Source organism: Serinus canaria, chromosome W (genome assembly GCF_022539315.1).
Source record: "Serinus canaria isolate serCan28SL12 chromosome W, serCan2020, whole genome shotgun sequence".
Taxonomy (NCBI): domain Eukaryota; kingdom Metazoa; phylum Chordata; class Aves; order Passeriformes; family Fringillidae; genus Serinus; species Serinus canaria.
Window position 1 is genome coordinate 9,456,640 of NC_066342.1, and position 15,579 is coordinate 9,472,218.

A 15,579-nucleotide genomic window follows, 5' to 3' on the forward strand; every position below is an offset into this window, starting at 1 on the left:
GTGAGTACGTTCATTTAGTAAAGGTGGTGAATTGTGGTATAGATTGTAGATTGTGCAGGCCTTTACCGTGGCGAGACGAACTCAAGGTGTTCCTCTGCCCCAGTAGTTTGGACTCGACCCCTGAGAGTTTGTGAATCCCATGAATTACTGGATAGATAGAGGAGACGAACGAGTTCATTTAGAGGGGCTTTATCGGACTTCAGCTGGTGCAATAGTCAGTCTGGACTGGGAACAGCCTCCCGTAGAGGATTTAGAGCTCCCTGTATACGCGGGATAGCCTGCCTCTGTGAGCAATTCCTGAGAGCCTTTGGTGCATCGAGAGGCTGGCACCCTGCGTGAGTACTATTGCAGTGTGGAATTTGTGAGAGGCGCTGGTATTGCTGTTCTAATCAGCATCGGGGCATATGCCCCGAGTGTAAATCAAAGTTTCCTGATCGAGCTGATTTTGAACCTAAGATTTTAAAGCTTGTGTGTGGGAAGTCACATCTGATACCTGCCACCAGGAGTTGTGTGTGGGAGGAAGACTGGGAATCTACTGTGAAGTACTGTGAAGGGAGGTTTGGGTGAAAGCGAGATAGGGCAAGGAGAAAAAGATAATGGGATCTAACCAGAGCAAGGAAGTTCCTCAGGCTAGCCCCTTGGGGTGCATCTTGGCCCACAGGAAGGAAGTTACCAGTAAGGGAGGCTCTGAGAATAGAAAGGATCTAATCCAATATTGCACGCGCTGGTGGCCGTTATATAGGTTGGAGGATGGAGCAAAGTGGCCACCCACTGGAACTTTAGATTATAATACCTTACTGCAGTTAATGTTGTTTTTAAGACAGGAAGGTAAATGGGATGAGGTTTCATATGCTGATATGTTTTTTGTTTTAAGAAATCACCAAGAATGGCAAAGGGACTGTGGGATCAGACCACCCTCAGACCCACTGGTCTTAGCCCTTGAAAAGGAAAACAAGGCAAAGAGGGGAAAAATCAAACGCTGTTGTTCAGCATGCAGTATAGGACAACGGTGTATAAGGTCAAACAAGGTTTATTGTTGTATTGCACTAAATAGTTTATTTAGTTGTTGCACTGGTGATGGGTTTTCCCCCTCCCTCATCACATGGTCTCCCCCTCACACCCCCCCCTGTATAACACCTGGTCGTCCCACAGATACTTGCCCCTCCCAATGGCATCCCATTGGCTCCGGCTCTCTCTCCCCGCCCCCCACCCACGAGGGTATAAAACTTCTGTGTGAGAGTCCAATCTCTCTTTTTTAACCTGGGTGACCCATCACCTGTGTCCCTGCTGCCCCAGCCAATAAACAGGATACTGTGCACCCACATGGAGAAGAGCGGCCTCTCGTCTTTACCTTTGTCTATGCGGATCCGTGTGGGCTAGTCTTAAGCTAGCCGGATTGGACTCTATAAGGCCAGGGAAAAACCGCGGATTGCCGCAGGTGGCGCCCCATGTGTTCGTCTCCCATGACGGCCACGAAGGAGCTGGTAATTCCACTAGTGGATTACGTTAGCTTTTGGGACTTTCATCTGCCTCTGATTTCTTCGTCACATTTTTGTCGGCAAGAAATCTAGAGGGTGGAATCGAGAATCCGCCGTGCCCACGGCGGACCGATTCCAGACGAGGACTTCTATACAGCTTTCACAGCCAGCCACAGTCCCCAGGCGGGGTGAGTATTCCCTGCGGGTGTTAGTGGGACCCTGGGAGAGCCCCCGGAGGGTGGGGGTGAGCTCCCGGTGAAGGGAAAGCCCGGTCCCGAGGAGGTTTGCGGATTCCGCGCGGTTTGTGCAGGTGGAGCGAGTCCGGTGCTGTCTGTGTGCCGTCTCAGCGGCAGCGGGGTTCCATCAGTTGGGTTTCTGCGCCTCGCGGCTCCCAAAAGCGGCGGCGCCTCTGGGCACGGCGCGATTCTGCGGCGCGGGCGGGTTTTGGGGTAAACCCAGTGCTACGGGCAGCTTTCGCCACGGCGGCGGCACGGGCAGTGGCAGGAGATCCACGGCTTGCGTTTTTGCCGTGAGCGGTCGCGCCCAGGCAGCGGCAGACCCCAGCAAGCAGCAGCGATCCAGCACGGCCAGATCCCGCGTGGCGGTCATGTGGCGTGGAGGAGCTGGCAGCAGGCGCCCGCCATTTTAAAAATCGCGCGGTTTGTATGCAAGCAGTTCGTCTCTCCCCCGGAGAGGAGGGGGAGGGAGGCTGCCCGGATTCTTTCCCGGATTGGCTGTGGACTCAGTGCTTTCAGTTTGGTTTGTACTAGCTGTTGAGAAGGTAGATTGAGTGCTGCAGAAAGCAAAAAATGGGTGGTAAGCTTTCTGCTACACAGAGAGGCATTTATACCCTAATTTTAGACACCCTAAGTAGTGGAAAAATTACAGTCTCCAAAGCAGTTTTGAAACGGTTCATTCAGTGGATTTCTTTACATTTCCCTCAGTTTACCCAGCAGAATGTTCATTCTGTCTCTGCCTGGGACAAAATAGGAAACTTGTTAACAGCAAAAGCGGAACAGGGAGATGGGACAGTATCTCAGTTTTTTCCTATGTTCCTGGTGATTTGGAAAGCAGTCCTAAAGAGGGATTCTAAAGGACAGCCAGAACAAGTCTCCCCTCTCGCAGCTCCTCCCACTCCCTCTGCCCCTGAACTGAGAAAGTCAAGCGAGGTTATCCAGCAATTTCAGGGTAACTGGCACTGCCACTGCTTCCCTGGCCTCCCACCTCTCTCTCAGTACCCTGGCAGTTGTGCGCAGGCTGACAGAGCACCTTCCCTGCACCCCTCTAACCAAACTTCTGTTATCCCGAATTCGCGTTCTCACCCCCCCACTTCCCAAAATGGCTGCGACCACATGGTTGGCATTCAGGATACTGCTGACTGCATGGCCGGAGCCCAAAATGGTGGCATCCACGTGTTTCAGCCCTCCACTTACCCTTCTTCTCCCCACAATCCCTTTCGCCCACCTGTCCCCAACCCCTTCCGGTCTCACAATCTTTTCCTTCCCTCGGATGCTCCTCCCCCTCCCTTTGTCTCCCCGCCCCCCGTTACGTCAACTGGTGACCCCGCCCCTGGTTCCCATGGTTGCCCTGCCTCCCTGCCTGTTCCCCACGCCCCCTTGCCTGGGTCCCAAGAGGGTGGGGCCGAGGGCTGGGGGGGTGGGCCCTTACCTGCTTCCCACGGGGGTGGGGCAGGGGGAGGGGATGTCCCCCCCTCCTAGTTACCAAGGTGACAGGGTGGGGGGGGCAGAGGCAGGGAGTGTACTCTCTCCCATTCCCCATGGGGGTGGGGTGAAGGGTGTTTCCCTGCTTGCTTACCAAGACAGTAGGGCTGAGGGAGGGGGTGGTCCCCTTCCCAGTTCTCATGGGAGTGGGGCTTGGGGACAGGGTGGTCTCCCTTCTGGGTCCCATGGGGGTGGGGCTGAAAAGGGAAACCCTGGAGTCAAAAACCGGGAGGAAGAAGCAATCCCCTTGGTAGCCCCTGTTCAATACACAGGTGGTAGGGCTGGTCCTAGAACCTATCAGCCCTTCTCATATCATACAAAGCGCGAGTTATGTAAAAGTCAATTAGAATTTGGGAGAAATAATGAAATTTTTAGAAGCATGATGAGAGCTACATTAACATCCCTTGAATTTGTTCCTACTGATATAGTAGATCTTTTCCGGTGCCTGCTTACCCAGTCAGAGTTTGATCTATGGGAAAGCTCCTGGAAGAGATCTCTCAGAGATCTCATGGAGGAACTCAAAAAAACCCCTAAGGGTGCCAAAGATTTAGAAAACAATAACATTATTTATGAACATTTATGCGGCGAGGGGGAGTGGGATAAGCCTGAGGACCAAGCTCGGGTGTTGTCCAAATTCATCCTAGATAAGGTTTCAAAAGTTGCATACAAGGCTTTTAACCACCTACCAACTGTTGAACCTAGTGGTAGTTTTCTTGATATTAAACAGTCTCCTTCAGAAAGTTTCTTGCAGTTTGTTGACCGACTCCGTGCACAGGTTGAGAGACAAGTACGGGACCCCAAGACACAAATGGAAATAGTGAAAGAGATGGCACAGAGGAATGCCAATTAAGTCTGCACCAGGGTGCTCCTGGGACTGCCTCTCAACCCCCCGCCTACACTGGCAGAGATGATCGAAGTCTGTGCTAGGAAGGCGGAACTGTTTGCTGCATGGGAGGCGTGGTCAAGGCCAACAAACCCAGAGACGGTGGCAGCTGTATCTCCAGGAGTCAGGAGGTGACAGATGTCACCAGAACAACTTCAACATGTCATTTGCTTCATATGCAAAAACCCAGGACACTTTGCCCAGGACTGCCCTCAAAGCCAGCAACAAAAGACACCCTTCACACCAAAAAACTCCAAAGCCAGCACGAACCCGCCCAGCGCCACGACATTAATGTGGCAGGCTTCCCTAAAGGGAAAACCTCCCTCAAAACAGAAAGGGGGGAGGAAGGGAAGTGGGATGCAGGAAAACAACATTGCCATTTACAGGATAAAATCTGGGGGTCTCACAAGCGTTTCAAACTCGTGACCACCAAAGCTTTTACTTTCAGGTCTACCCAGTGGATGGTCATTGGAGTGGGCCTACCTGAGGACTCGCAGAACTTGACAAAAGATTGCACAAAATTGGACAGTGAGTACTTTGTTATTGGGGACACTGCACACACACCCATGGAGATTGAGGTGGCTCCCATGACCATCAAAGGGGGCATACCTAACCTCATGCTCCTGGCGCGTTGTCCACAGCCACCCTTCTATTTGGCCAAGCGGCAAATCATCACCCAGGCCATTCCTGTCCCAGCAAACATTTCGGTAGATGACAAGGCACCTGGTGTATACTGGGCAGAAGTGATTGGCGAGGACAAACCCATCATGGGATGCAACCTGATGCGTGGAACAGAACATCTCCACGTGGAAGGGTTGCTTGACACAGGGGCAGATGTGACAATCATACCCGAAAGGTTGTGGCCGTCACACTGGGATTTGCATCCCGTGGCTAGCCAAATCCAAGGTGTAGGAGGAGTCACATTGGCAAAGATATCAAAAAGCATCGTGCAAATTGAGGGACCAGATGGAAAATTGGCCAATGTCTGTCCATTTGTTACTAATTACAAAGCTCCCTTGTGGAGTAGAGACACCATGTCCCAGTGGGGAGTCAAATTGGTCATCCCTAAGACACCCCAGGATTTTTAAAAGCAGCCACTGTGGAGGGCCTCGTCCACAAGTTAACATGGCTGAATGATGATCCAGTCTGGGTTAAACAGTGGCCACTCAGTAATGAAAAGATAAAGGCGCTCGAGGAGCTAGTAGAAGAACAATTAGCTAAAGGACACATTGAAGAGACATCTAGCTGCTGGAATTCCCCAGTCTTTGTAATAAAAAAGCCAGGGAAGGATAAGTGGTGGCTCCTCCAAGATTTAAGAGAAATAAACAAAAGAATTGTGGACATGGGGTCTCTTCAACCAGGGATGCCCTCCCCAACAATGCTTCCCCAAAATTGGCAATTGGCTGTCCTAGACATCAAGGACTGTTTCTTCCATATTCCTTTAAACCCGGAAGATGTTCCACGGTTTGCCTTTTCGGTTCCTACCACCAATCGAAAAGCCCCAATGAAGCGCTACCACTGGAAAGTATTGCCACAGGGAATGAAATGCAGTCCATCCATCTGCCAGTGGTACGTGGCTTCATTGCTGTCCCCAGCGCGCGCCCAGAAAAAAGAGGCAATCATCCTACACTACATGGATGATGTGCTTGTGTGTGCCCCTGATGACATAATACTCCAAGACACACTTGACCTAGTGGTTGAAGTTTTAACCTCTGCTGGATTTCAATTGCAGGAAAACAAGGTTCAGAGGATGCCACCTTGGAACTACCTGGACTTGCAAATCACTGCGCAGACCATTGTTCCGCAGAAATTGGAAATTAAGAGTGATCCCAAAACCCTAGCAGATCTCCATTCCTTGTGTGGGTCTTTGAACTGGGTCAGGCCTTGGCTGGGTCTCACTAACAGGGACCTAGCTCCCCTTCTCAATTTACTGAAGGGAGAGAGAGAGCTAGTCTCTCCCAGGGAACTGACCCCAGAGGCAAAAACCGCCCTCCAAAAAGTTCAGAAGGCTTTGGCCGAGAGGCAGGCTCATCATTCTAAGCCCGAGCTGCCCTTCGAATTCATTGTTTTGGGGAAGTTGCCACACATACACGGATTGATATTCCAGTGGTTTGACGTACAAAAAGATCCACTTCTAATCATAGAATGGGTTTTCCTCTCCCATCAGAAATCCAAAACCATCACACAGCCGCAGGAGCTGATAGCACAGCTGATCTGGAAGGTCAGGTTAAGATTGCGTGAGCTGGCCGGTTGTGACTTTGAGTGCATTCACCTTCCAGTCCATCTTGCTAAGGAGGGAAAGGGGTCTCCTGAGAAGTTGACAAAGAAAAGGTTCAATGACCTACTCCAGAACAATGCCAGTCTCCAGCTATCCCTGGACAGCTACAGTGGACAGGTATCAGTCCAGGCCCCGTCGCACAAGCTGTTCAACGAGGAATTCCACCTCATTGCTCCTGAGAAAAGGAGTCATAGGCCACTCAAGGTGCTTGCAGTGTTCACTGATGCATCCGGAGCATCCCACAAGTTGGTGACGACTGGGAGAAATCCCCAGACCCAGCATTGGGAAGCTGATGTTGAGTTTGTGGAGGGGTCGCCCCAGATTGCTGAACTGGCCGCAGTCGTGAGAGCCTTTGAGAAGTTTTCGGAGCAAATTAATTTGGTTACCAATTCAGCCTACGTGGCGGGAGTAGTGTCCAGGGCGGAGCAGGCAGTTCTCAAGGACATTGAAGATGAGCATCTCCACAGGTTGCTCTCAAAACTAATTTATTTGGTTTCACAGCGGGAGCACCCTTTCTATGTGATGCACGTGAGGTCACACACCGATTTGCCAGGCGAGATCGCAGAAGGTAATCGCAAAGCAGATTCCCTTGCAGCTCCAGTAGAAATGGCACGCCTTCCAGACATCTTTCAAAAGGCAAAACTAAGTCACCAACAATACCATCAAAATATTCCAGGTCTAATCCGTCAGTTCCAGCTAACACGAAGTCAGGCTCAAGCCATTGTGGCCACTTGTCCCAGTTGCCAGCTTCAGGCAGTTCCATCACTGGGTATTGGGGTTAACCCCCGAGGCCTTGGCAGCTGTGAAGTGTGGCAGACAGACATCACACACATTCCCAGTTTCGGTCGCATGAAATACGTACACGTCAGCATAGATACATACTCAGGTGTGGTTTATGCCTCTGCCCACACAGGGAAAGGGCTGCACATGCTAAACAACACTTGCTGCAAGCCTTTTCAGTATTGGGGGTCCCTAGGGAGATTAAGACTGACAATGGCCCAGCGTATGCCTCCAAGGAGTTCCTGCAGTTTGTCCAGCAGCGGGGAGTGGAGCATAAGACAGGCATTGCCCACTCCCCCACAGGTCAAGCTGTGATCGAACGTGCCCACCATACACTCAAAGAAGTCCTGGCTAGGCAGGGAAATTCTGCAGTGTGGATGACTCCACAACAAAAGCTCTGTAAAGCCTTGTTTACCATCAATTTTCTGAATTGTTCATTTGAAAACATGAATCCTCCGGTAATACGTCATTTTAATAATAACATCCGGTTTAAGTTGTCACAGCGTCCACCAGTTCTCATTAAGGACCCAGAAACCTGGACAACCAAGGGTCCTTATGAGCTCGTCACCTGGGGGCGTGGTTATGCACGTCCCTAAAAATCCAGCTCCAGCAGACGGGGATGAGAAGCAAGCAGCTGTTGCCTCCAAGACAAGACGCCGCCGGAAAAAGAAAGAAAAATCATCATAGAAGAGTCAGCTGCATTCCGGCAGACCCATGAACTTGTATGTATTTTCTTTAAAAAATTTTCTGCTTTCCTTTGTAGAACAGGAAATCTACCTCCCACTTAAGCTCACGAAAAGCCCTGTCTGAGTTGTGATCTTGTTCGCGCTGAGTAGTCTGACAGCTGCGTAGATTGTTTCTCAGCCACGCCAAAACATCTGGGTGACCCTGGCACAGATGCTCCAACAGGACTGTGCTGCGTGAACCTAGCATCAAAATCACCCGACATCCACGCAGCCCTCCAAGAAGTAAAAAGCCTGATCAGACAAGTCAAGCAAGAATTTGAGGACTGTTCAAGGACTGGAGACTCTCGGGGTGGTGGACAAATTTATAATCAGTAGCACAAATAGTCTAACACATCTCCTTTCAATTTTAGTTAATAGAAAAGGTGGAGGTGTTGTATTGCACTAAATAGTTTATTTAGTTGTTGCACTGGTGATGGGTTTTCCCCCTCCCTCATCACATGGTCTCCCCCTCACACCCCCCCTGTTATACACACCTGGTCTGTCCCACAGGTACTTCGCCCCTCCCCAGTGGCATCCCATTGGCTCCGGCTCTCTCTCCCCTGCCCCCCACCCCCCTAGGGTATAAAACCTCCTGTGTGAGAGTTCCCATCTCTCTTTTTTACCTGGGTGACCCATCACCTGTGTCCTGCCCCAAGCCAATAAACAGGATACTTGCACCCACGTGGAGAAGAGCGCCTCTCGTCTTTTACCTTCGTCTATGTGGGTCCGTGTGGGCTAGAGTCTTAAGCTAGCTGGATTGGACTCTTATAAGGCCCAGGAAAACCGCGGATTACCGCAGTTTATCATTCTGAGGAACAAGAACGAGATACATTTGAGTGGATGAAAGCTCCTCCTAGAAGGAGGGAGGTTGAGGATGAGGATGAAAGGGAAGAGGACTTCCCCAAAAAGGAGGAGGACTCAGGCTGGGAAGGCACATCCACTAGAATCTGCCCCCCCCGGACAGTGTAGTTGCATCTCGAACTAGGAGGCAAACAGTGTTACAGGCCCCTCCGTGAGAGGCAGTGGGACCAGAAGGAGGGAGGTTAATTATTAAAGTGCCATTTACCACTCTTGATTTAGAGGCATGGGAAAGGATTGCTAAGAATTATCGTGTCGATCCGATACTTACTGCCAAACGTCTGCGATATGTTATCAAGCAACACAACCCAGATTGGGCTGACATCCAGTTACTACTGGATGCTTTCACTGAAACGGAAAAGCAGCTGATCTTAAAAACAGCAGGGACTTTGGCAGAGGATTACTGCAAGAGCAAGCAGCTAGATGTAAAAGAGTATTTCCCCCTCCAAGACCCGGAATGGGATCCTAATGTATCAGCAGAGGTAAAAAAATTAACAGATTATCAGGAGTGGATAGCAACAGGGGTGGAAAGAGCTATTCCAAAAACCATAAATTGGTCTGCTTTATATTCCCTTAAGCAGGGACCCTCCGAGACTCCATCAGAATTTTTAGAGCGCTTAAGGGATGCTATGCGTCGTCATACATCATTAGATCCAGGGTCTGAAATAGGGATGAACCAACTAGTTAATTCATTTTTGGGGCAGTCTGCTGGAGATATTAGACGTAAACTTCAGAAAATCCGGGGACCAGAAGGGAGAAATCTCAAAGTCTTGCTAGAGGAAGCCTGGAGGGTATTTAGTAACCGGGAGGAAGGATATAGACAAGGAATGAAAAAGTTGGTGGCAGTGGTACAAGAAGAAAAGCAAAGGAAACGTAACCAGGGACCACCCAGACAAGGACCATCTTGGCTGGGCAGAAACCAGTGTGCAATCTGTAAAAGAAGTGGGCACTGGAAAAATCAATGCCCAAAACGGAGACGAAGAGACCAACAAGTAGCTGCACACGTACAAAACAGCTGAGGAGGACCGGGGGATTCTGCCCCAGCGGATCCACTGGTTATAACAATGAGGCTGGGGGAAGAAGGGAAAAGGGTGGAGTTTTTGGTTGATACAGGGGCCACATATTCAGTTTTAAATAGAGCTCTAGTACCTGTGGAAAATGATTATGTTGTAGTGCAGGGGACAAGTGGCCAGTCTGAAAGGGCATATTTTTGCAAACCTTTGAGGTATAAATTGGGAAAACAATGGGGTATTCATACATTTTTGTACATGCCTGATTCACCAAAGGCACTTTTAGGCAGAGATTTATTGGAGCAGTTACAAGCAACCATTACCTTCAAAAATTGAGAGGTTACTCTGGAGGTAAATGATCAAAAGTACATAGAGGTATTAAGTTTAACCTTAACAGCTATTGAAATTGAGGAGGAAATTGATGAAGAGATATTAAGTCAGGTATTTCCCGGAGTATGGGCCTCCGATGTACCAGGGAGGGCAAAAAATGCCTCCCCCATAGTAATTAAGCTCAAGGAAGGGACAAAACCAGTAAGAGTCAAGCAGTACCCCCTAAAGAAAGAAGACAGGGAAGGAATCAGCCCAGTAATTGAAAATTTTCTGCGATTAGGGTTACTGAAAGTATGCCAATCTGATTTCAATACTCCCATTTTACCTGTTTGAAAATCTGATGGGTCATACCGGATAGTACAGGATTTGAGGGCTGTCAATAAAGTAACAGAGGATTTGTATCCAGTAGTAGCCAATCCATACACTTTATTAACTCGTCTAACACCTGAGCTAACCTGGTTTACTGTTTTAGATCTAAAAGATGCCTTCTTTTGCCTCCCTATCCACGAAGCCAGCCAGAAAATTCTTGCATTTGAATGGGAAAGCCCTAAAAGTGGGCGCAAAACTCAGCTCACATGGATCGTTCTCCCTCAAGGCTTCAAATGATCTCCAACTCTGTTTGGGGAGAAACTTGCAAAAGATCTAGAGTCCTGGGAAGCTCCACAGGAAGAAGGAAGGCTGTTGCAGTATGTGGATGACCTTCTAGTAGCCACTCAGACGAGGGAAGCATGCGTGGCCTGGACAGTAAGCCTTTTGAATTTCCTAGGACTCCAAGGATACAGAGTATCAAAGAAAAAGGCACAGGTAGTAAAACAGAAAGTAATCTACCTGGGGTATGAGGTGAGTGCTGGGCAACGGACTCTAGGGCAGGCTCGCAAGGAAGCCATATGCCAAACCCCAAAACCTCAGACAATAAAAGAACTCCGAACCTTCTTGGGCATGGCAGGGTGGTTCCGGCTGTGGGTTTATAATTATGGACTGCTGGTCAGACCCCTCTATGCTCTTATTGCCAATGGAAACAGAGATCTCCTGTGGATGAAAGAAGCCACACGGGCCTTTCACCAGCTAAAAGGTGCCCTCATGTCAGCTCCAGCCCTGGGACTTCCGGATGTAAGTAAACCATTCTTTCTATTTTCCCATGCAAAACAGGGAATTGCCTTGGGAATACTGGCCCAGGACTTGGGTCCATACCGGAGGGCACTTGCTTACTTCTCCAAGCAACTAGATGCAACAGCCAAAGGATGGCCGGGTTGCCTCAGAGCTGTAGCAGCAGTAGTGCTGAATATTCAGGAGGCACGCAAATTTACCCTGGGACAAAAAATGACTGTGCTAGTGTCCCATACAGTGTCCGCAGTACTGGAAGTAAAGGGTGGCCATTGGCTTTCACCACAGAGGTTCCTGAAATACCAGGCCATCATGGTAGAGCAAGATGATGTAGAAATAGTGGTGACTAATATTGTCAACCCAGCTTCCTTTCTCAGTGGAAATCAAGAAGCACTACACCACAATTGCCTGGAGACCATTGAAGCTACCTACTCCAGCCGCCCAGACTTGACACTCCTTTGGACGATGCAGAGACCTGGTTCACTGACGGGAGTAGCTACGTTGCCAATGGAAAGCGACATGCTGGGTATGCAGTGACCACCTGCAGAGAGGTAATAGAATCCGGACCCTTACCAACAGGCACCTTTGCACAGAAGGCTGAGATAGTTGCCCTGACCCGTGCCTTAGAAATGGCAAAAGGAAAGAGGATAAACATCTACACAGACTCGAGGTGTGCATTCAGAGTCGTGCATGCACATGGAGCCATCTGGAAAGAGAGGGGACTTCTGACCTCACAGGGAAAGAACATCAAACATGCACAAGAGATAATCCAGCTGTTAGGAGCAGTTCAGCTGCCTGAAAAGGTAGCAATTATGCATATCAAGGCACACCAAAGAGTGAGCTCAGAACTGGAAGAAGGAAATGAGCTGGCAGATAGAGAGGCAAAGGAAGCAGCAAAAGGTGAGGTAACTATTGAAGGAGCCCTAATTCCAGATGGACAAATTTCCCTTGAAGGTAAGCCAGAATATAGTAAGAGAGATAGAAAATTAACTGAAGATCAAAAAGGGACATATAACCAATAAGGGTGGGCTACCATTGAAAAGAAACTGGTAATCTGTGGACAGCCAGGGATATTGCGACCGGAAGATCTCGGGCTGTACGTGTAGGCAGGAAGCCCCCTCATCACCTTGCAGTCTGACCTTGACTACCTGGCCGCACCCAGGACACGGCCAAAGGAAGTGACACAGACTGCCCAAGCCATAAATACCCCTGAAACCTTTCAATAAACGCCATTTGCTATCCACCACGTTGGTGTCTGCAGTGAGTGGACTGAGTGACTCTGTATTTGGGTCACCGTGCCAGTGCCCGGAACCAGGTCGCCTTGCAGAGAACTGCAACAGTAATCCCTTCCCATTTATTGTGGTCACTAGTAAGGGAAGAGCACCAGAAAGCACACTGGGGAATAAATGCCCTATACACCCACTTGATTGAAAGAATAGTTGCTAGGAATTTATATGCCACTATTACTCAGGTGACCCGACAGTGTGATCTTTGCCTCCAGAGTAACCCCAAAAATGCTCCCAAACCGAAACTTGGTCAGATTGGGAGAGGCCATAGGCCTGGACAGCAGTGGCAAATTGACTTTTCAGAACTCCCAAGGAAAGGGGGATATCGGTATTTATTGGTATTGACAGATACATTTTCAAGGTGGCCAGAAGCATTCCCCACCAAACTGTCAAAGCTCGAGAGGTGACCAGGGTGTTATTACAAGAAATAATACCATGCTTCGGAGTTCCAGCCACAATATCCTCGGATAGAGGATCACATTTCATTTCCAAAATAGTGCAACAGATTAGTAGTCACCTGGGCATAGATTGGGAACTTCACACTCCATACCGCCCCCAATCAAGTGGCCAGGTGGAGAAAATGAATCATTTGATTAAGCAGCAGATTGTGAGACTTGGGCAGGAGGTTAATCTACTCTGGCCCCAAGCTCTTCCACTGGCACTATTGCGAATCCGAACTAAACCTCGGGCTAAAGAAAAGCTGAGTCCGTTTGAAATGCTTTATGGAAGACCATATGGAATACAAAAGGGAATGTCCACCCACATTGGGGAGGTAACACTAGCTACCTACATGGTAGCTTTAAGCAAACAGCTCAGAGAAATTGAGAAACACGTGGCTGGAGCTCGGAGCAGGGAGCTAGATGGGCCAGTACATAACATACAACCTGGAGATTATGTATATGTTAAGTCTCTTACAGAGAAAACTTTGGAACCACAGTGAGAGGGACCGTTCCAGGTGCTTCTCACCACCTTCACTGCAATCAAGATCAAGGAGCAGAATGCCTGGATCCATCACTCTCGAGTGAAGAAGGCCCCAAAAGCCCCCTTGGAGAGTGACATCAGGAGACAATGAACTGAGACTAAAGCTTATATGGGCAAAAATGAGTATATTGCGGTCGGGAGTGGTTCATACTTTCACTTGCAGAATTGTTTTGTATATATTTATAACTGAAGTCTTAGAATTAGAGAGTACCTTTACTCGAAGCAATGCTGAATAGCCTTGGTCTCAGGCTTTTAATCAGTATACTGGATCCATGGGAGAATTTTCTGAGATAAAAGATTTAAACCTATCCACTGTAGTAATTGATGGGGATCAGGTACATGAGGAGCAGGAGTGGCAGGAACGGGAACTGTGGACACTTCAAGGAATCAGAGGAGAAGAAATCAAGTTAGCATGCCGAATGATCAATGGGACAGCTTATGGGAGACCAGATGCAATTAGTGTCTCAACCTCTCCCATATACAGGCACCAGGAAGTTTGTGATAGACTAAGTGAATCAGACTGTTGGTGTAATTTCACCTTGATACAGCCTGTAGAAGTGACTTGCCTTTGGGCTCGGGATGCTACTGGACTCTCATTTAGGTTTAAAATAGACACTGCACTTTTCACAACAGCAGGACGTTATACAACCCATACTAGTACTCGAATAGCTCAGACTCAACCCAAACTTGAACCTGAAGTGGATGAAATAGGCCCCTGCGTAGTGAGAAATGTGGGTGAACAACAACTGCTGTTCAATCCAGAATGGTCTCTCAAACGTGTTGAGTTGCTAATGCAAATTAACATCTCAAAAATACAACCAGCCTGCTCCTCCTTCCTAAGAACATCCTTTGAGGGCTGGACAACATGGTTACAAAGACAGGTATACCTCAAGAGCAGAGTAAGGAAGGATCTAACTGGGATACTAGGGACAGGATTAGGAGTCCTAAATGAAATTGATTCAGAAATACTGATGAATAAGCTGTCTGCTGCAGCAAGTGGCCTAACCAAATTGAAACAGCCTTTACAGTCATCCCTATTGGCATTAGGAACTAGCCAGTGGCAGATTTCAAAAGTACTTCCAAAGTGGGAAAAGGCAAGAGACCAAGACCACAGGTTAATAGTAGAAGCACTTAGTGCAGTTCAAGATAATGTGTCTTTAGCTTTCAGTTGTATACAAGCACAGTTATGGATGCAGGCAACAGCAGCCCTGATCATATAGGAAGGGGGTGAAGGTAATTTTCCAGCTGAAATTCGGAAAGTTGTCTGGGATAATGCGATTGATTTTGAAAGGAAGTTTCAATCCTGGTGGACTATGGTAAATTTCACCTATGATCCTGCTTCTAACGTAGCTACTGCCTTTGTGCTGACCATACGTAATGCTACTGTTTACATTATTCACCCCATCATTGCATTAGGAATAAATCATAAAAAAACAGTACTCTACCCTTCAGAACATAGAGTGTGGGCACGAAAAGTGAATGAAAAATGGCAAACAGTAAACTTAGAGTCCTGCATTACTAGAGAACAGCTGGGATTCATCTGCGAAAGCAATACTATTAATGCCCAAGATGTGTGTCTAGACACTGAACAAAGTATTTGCCACTTTGAAATTCATCCAGTGACTGATCAGAAAACTGTGCTCGTATATATTGGTAAAGGTTGTGTGTGCCTGAGAACTGCTTGTGCTACTGTAGAGACTGATTACAATGATGTTATTTTGTCTAGCAGAAATCATTCTAATTTTTGTATTTGTAATTTTGTTAAGATTATCGGGTGTGATTTTTCGTACTTGGCCCCAGCGACATCCCACCAGTTGATTAAAACCAATTACACAATGTACCGCAGACTATCACCTACTCCTATTGGGATGGATCTTACATTGGTAAAACAGTTAATTAAGCACCAAGACCTATTAAGAATCTTGAAGGAAATCCAAGAATGCGGGAAGAAAACCTTAATTACTGTCCAACATGATGCAAAAGAAATAACCAGAATTCTACAGAGAATAGAACAGAATGCGGATCATCACTGGTGGGATGTGATCTTTGGGTGGTCACCAACTGCAAATGGAATCTTTAATAAGTTGTGTCATCCCATTGTAGTTTTGTTAATATTAGTTGGAATAAGTTTAGGATTATCCCTTG

The 15,579-nt window shown here is 48.1% G+C and overlaps 1 pseudogene; it reads left to right on the forward strand.

Moving 5' to 3' along the window:
* The first annotated feature begins 4,543 nt into the window (after nucleotides 1–4,543).
* On the forward strand, nucleotides 4,544–13,493 carry LOC127060958 (uncharacterized; annotated as a pseudogene).
* The last annotated feature ends 2,086 nt before the right edge of the window (nucleotides 13,494–15,579 follow it).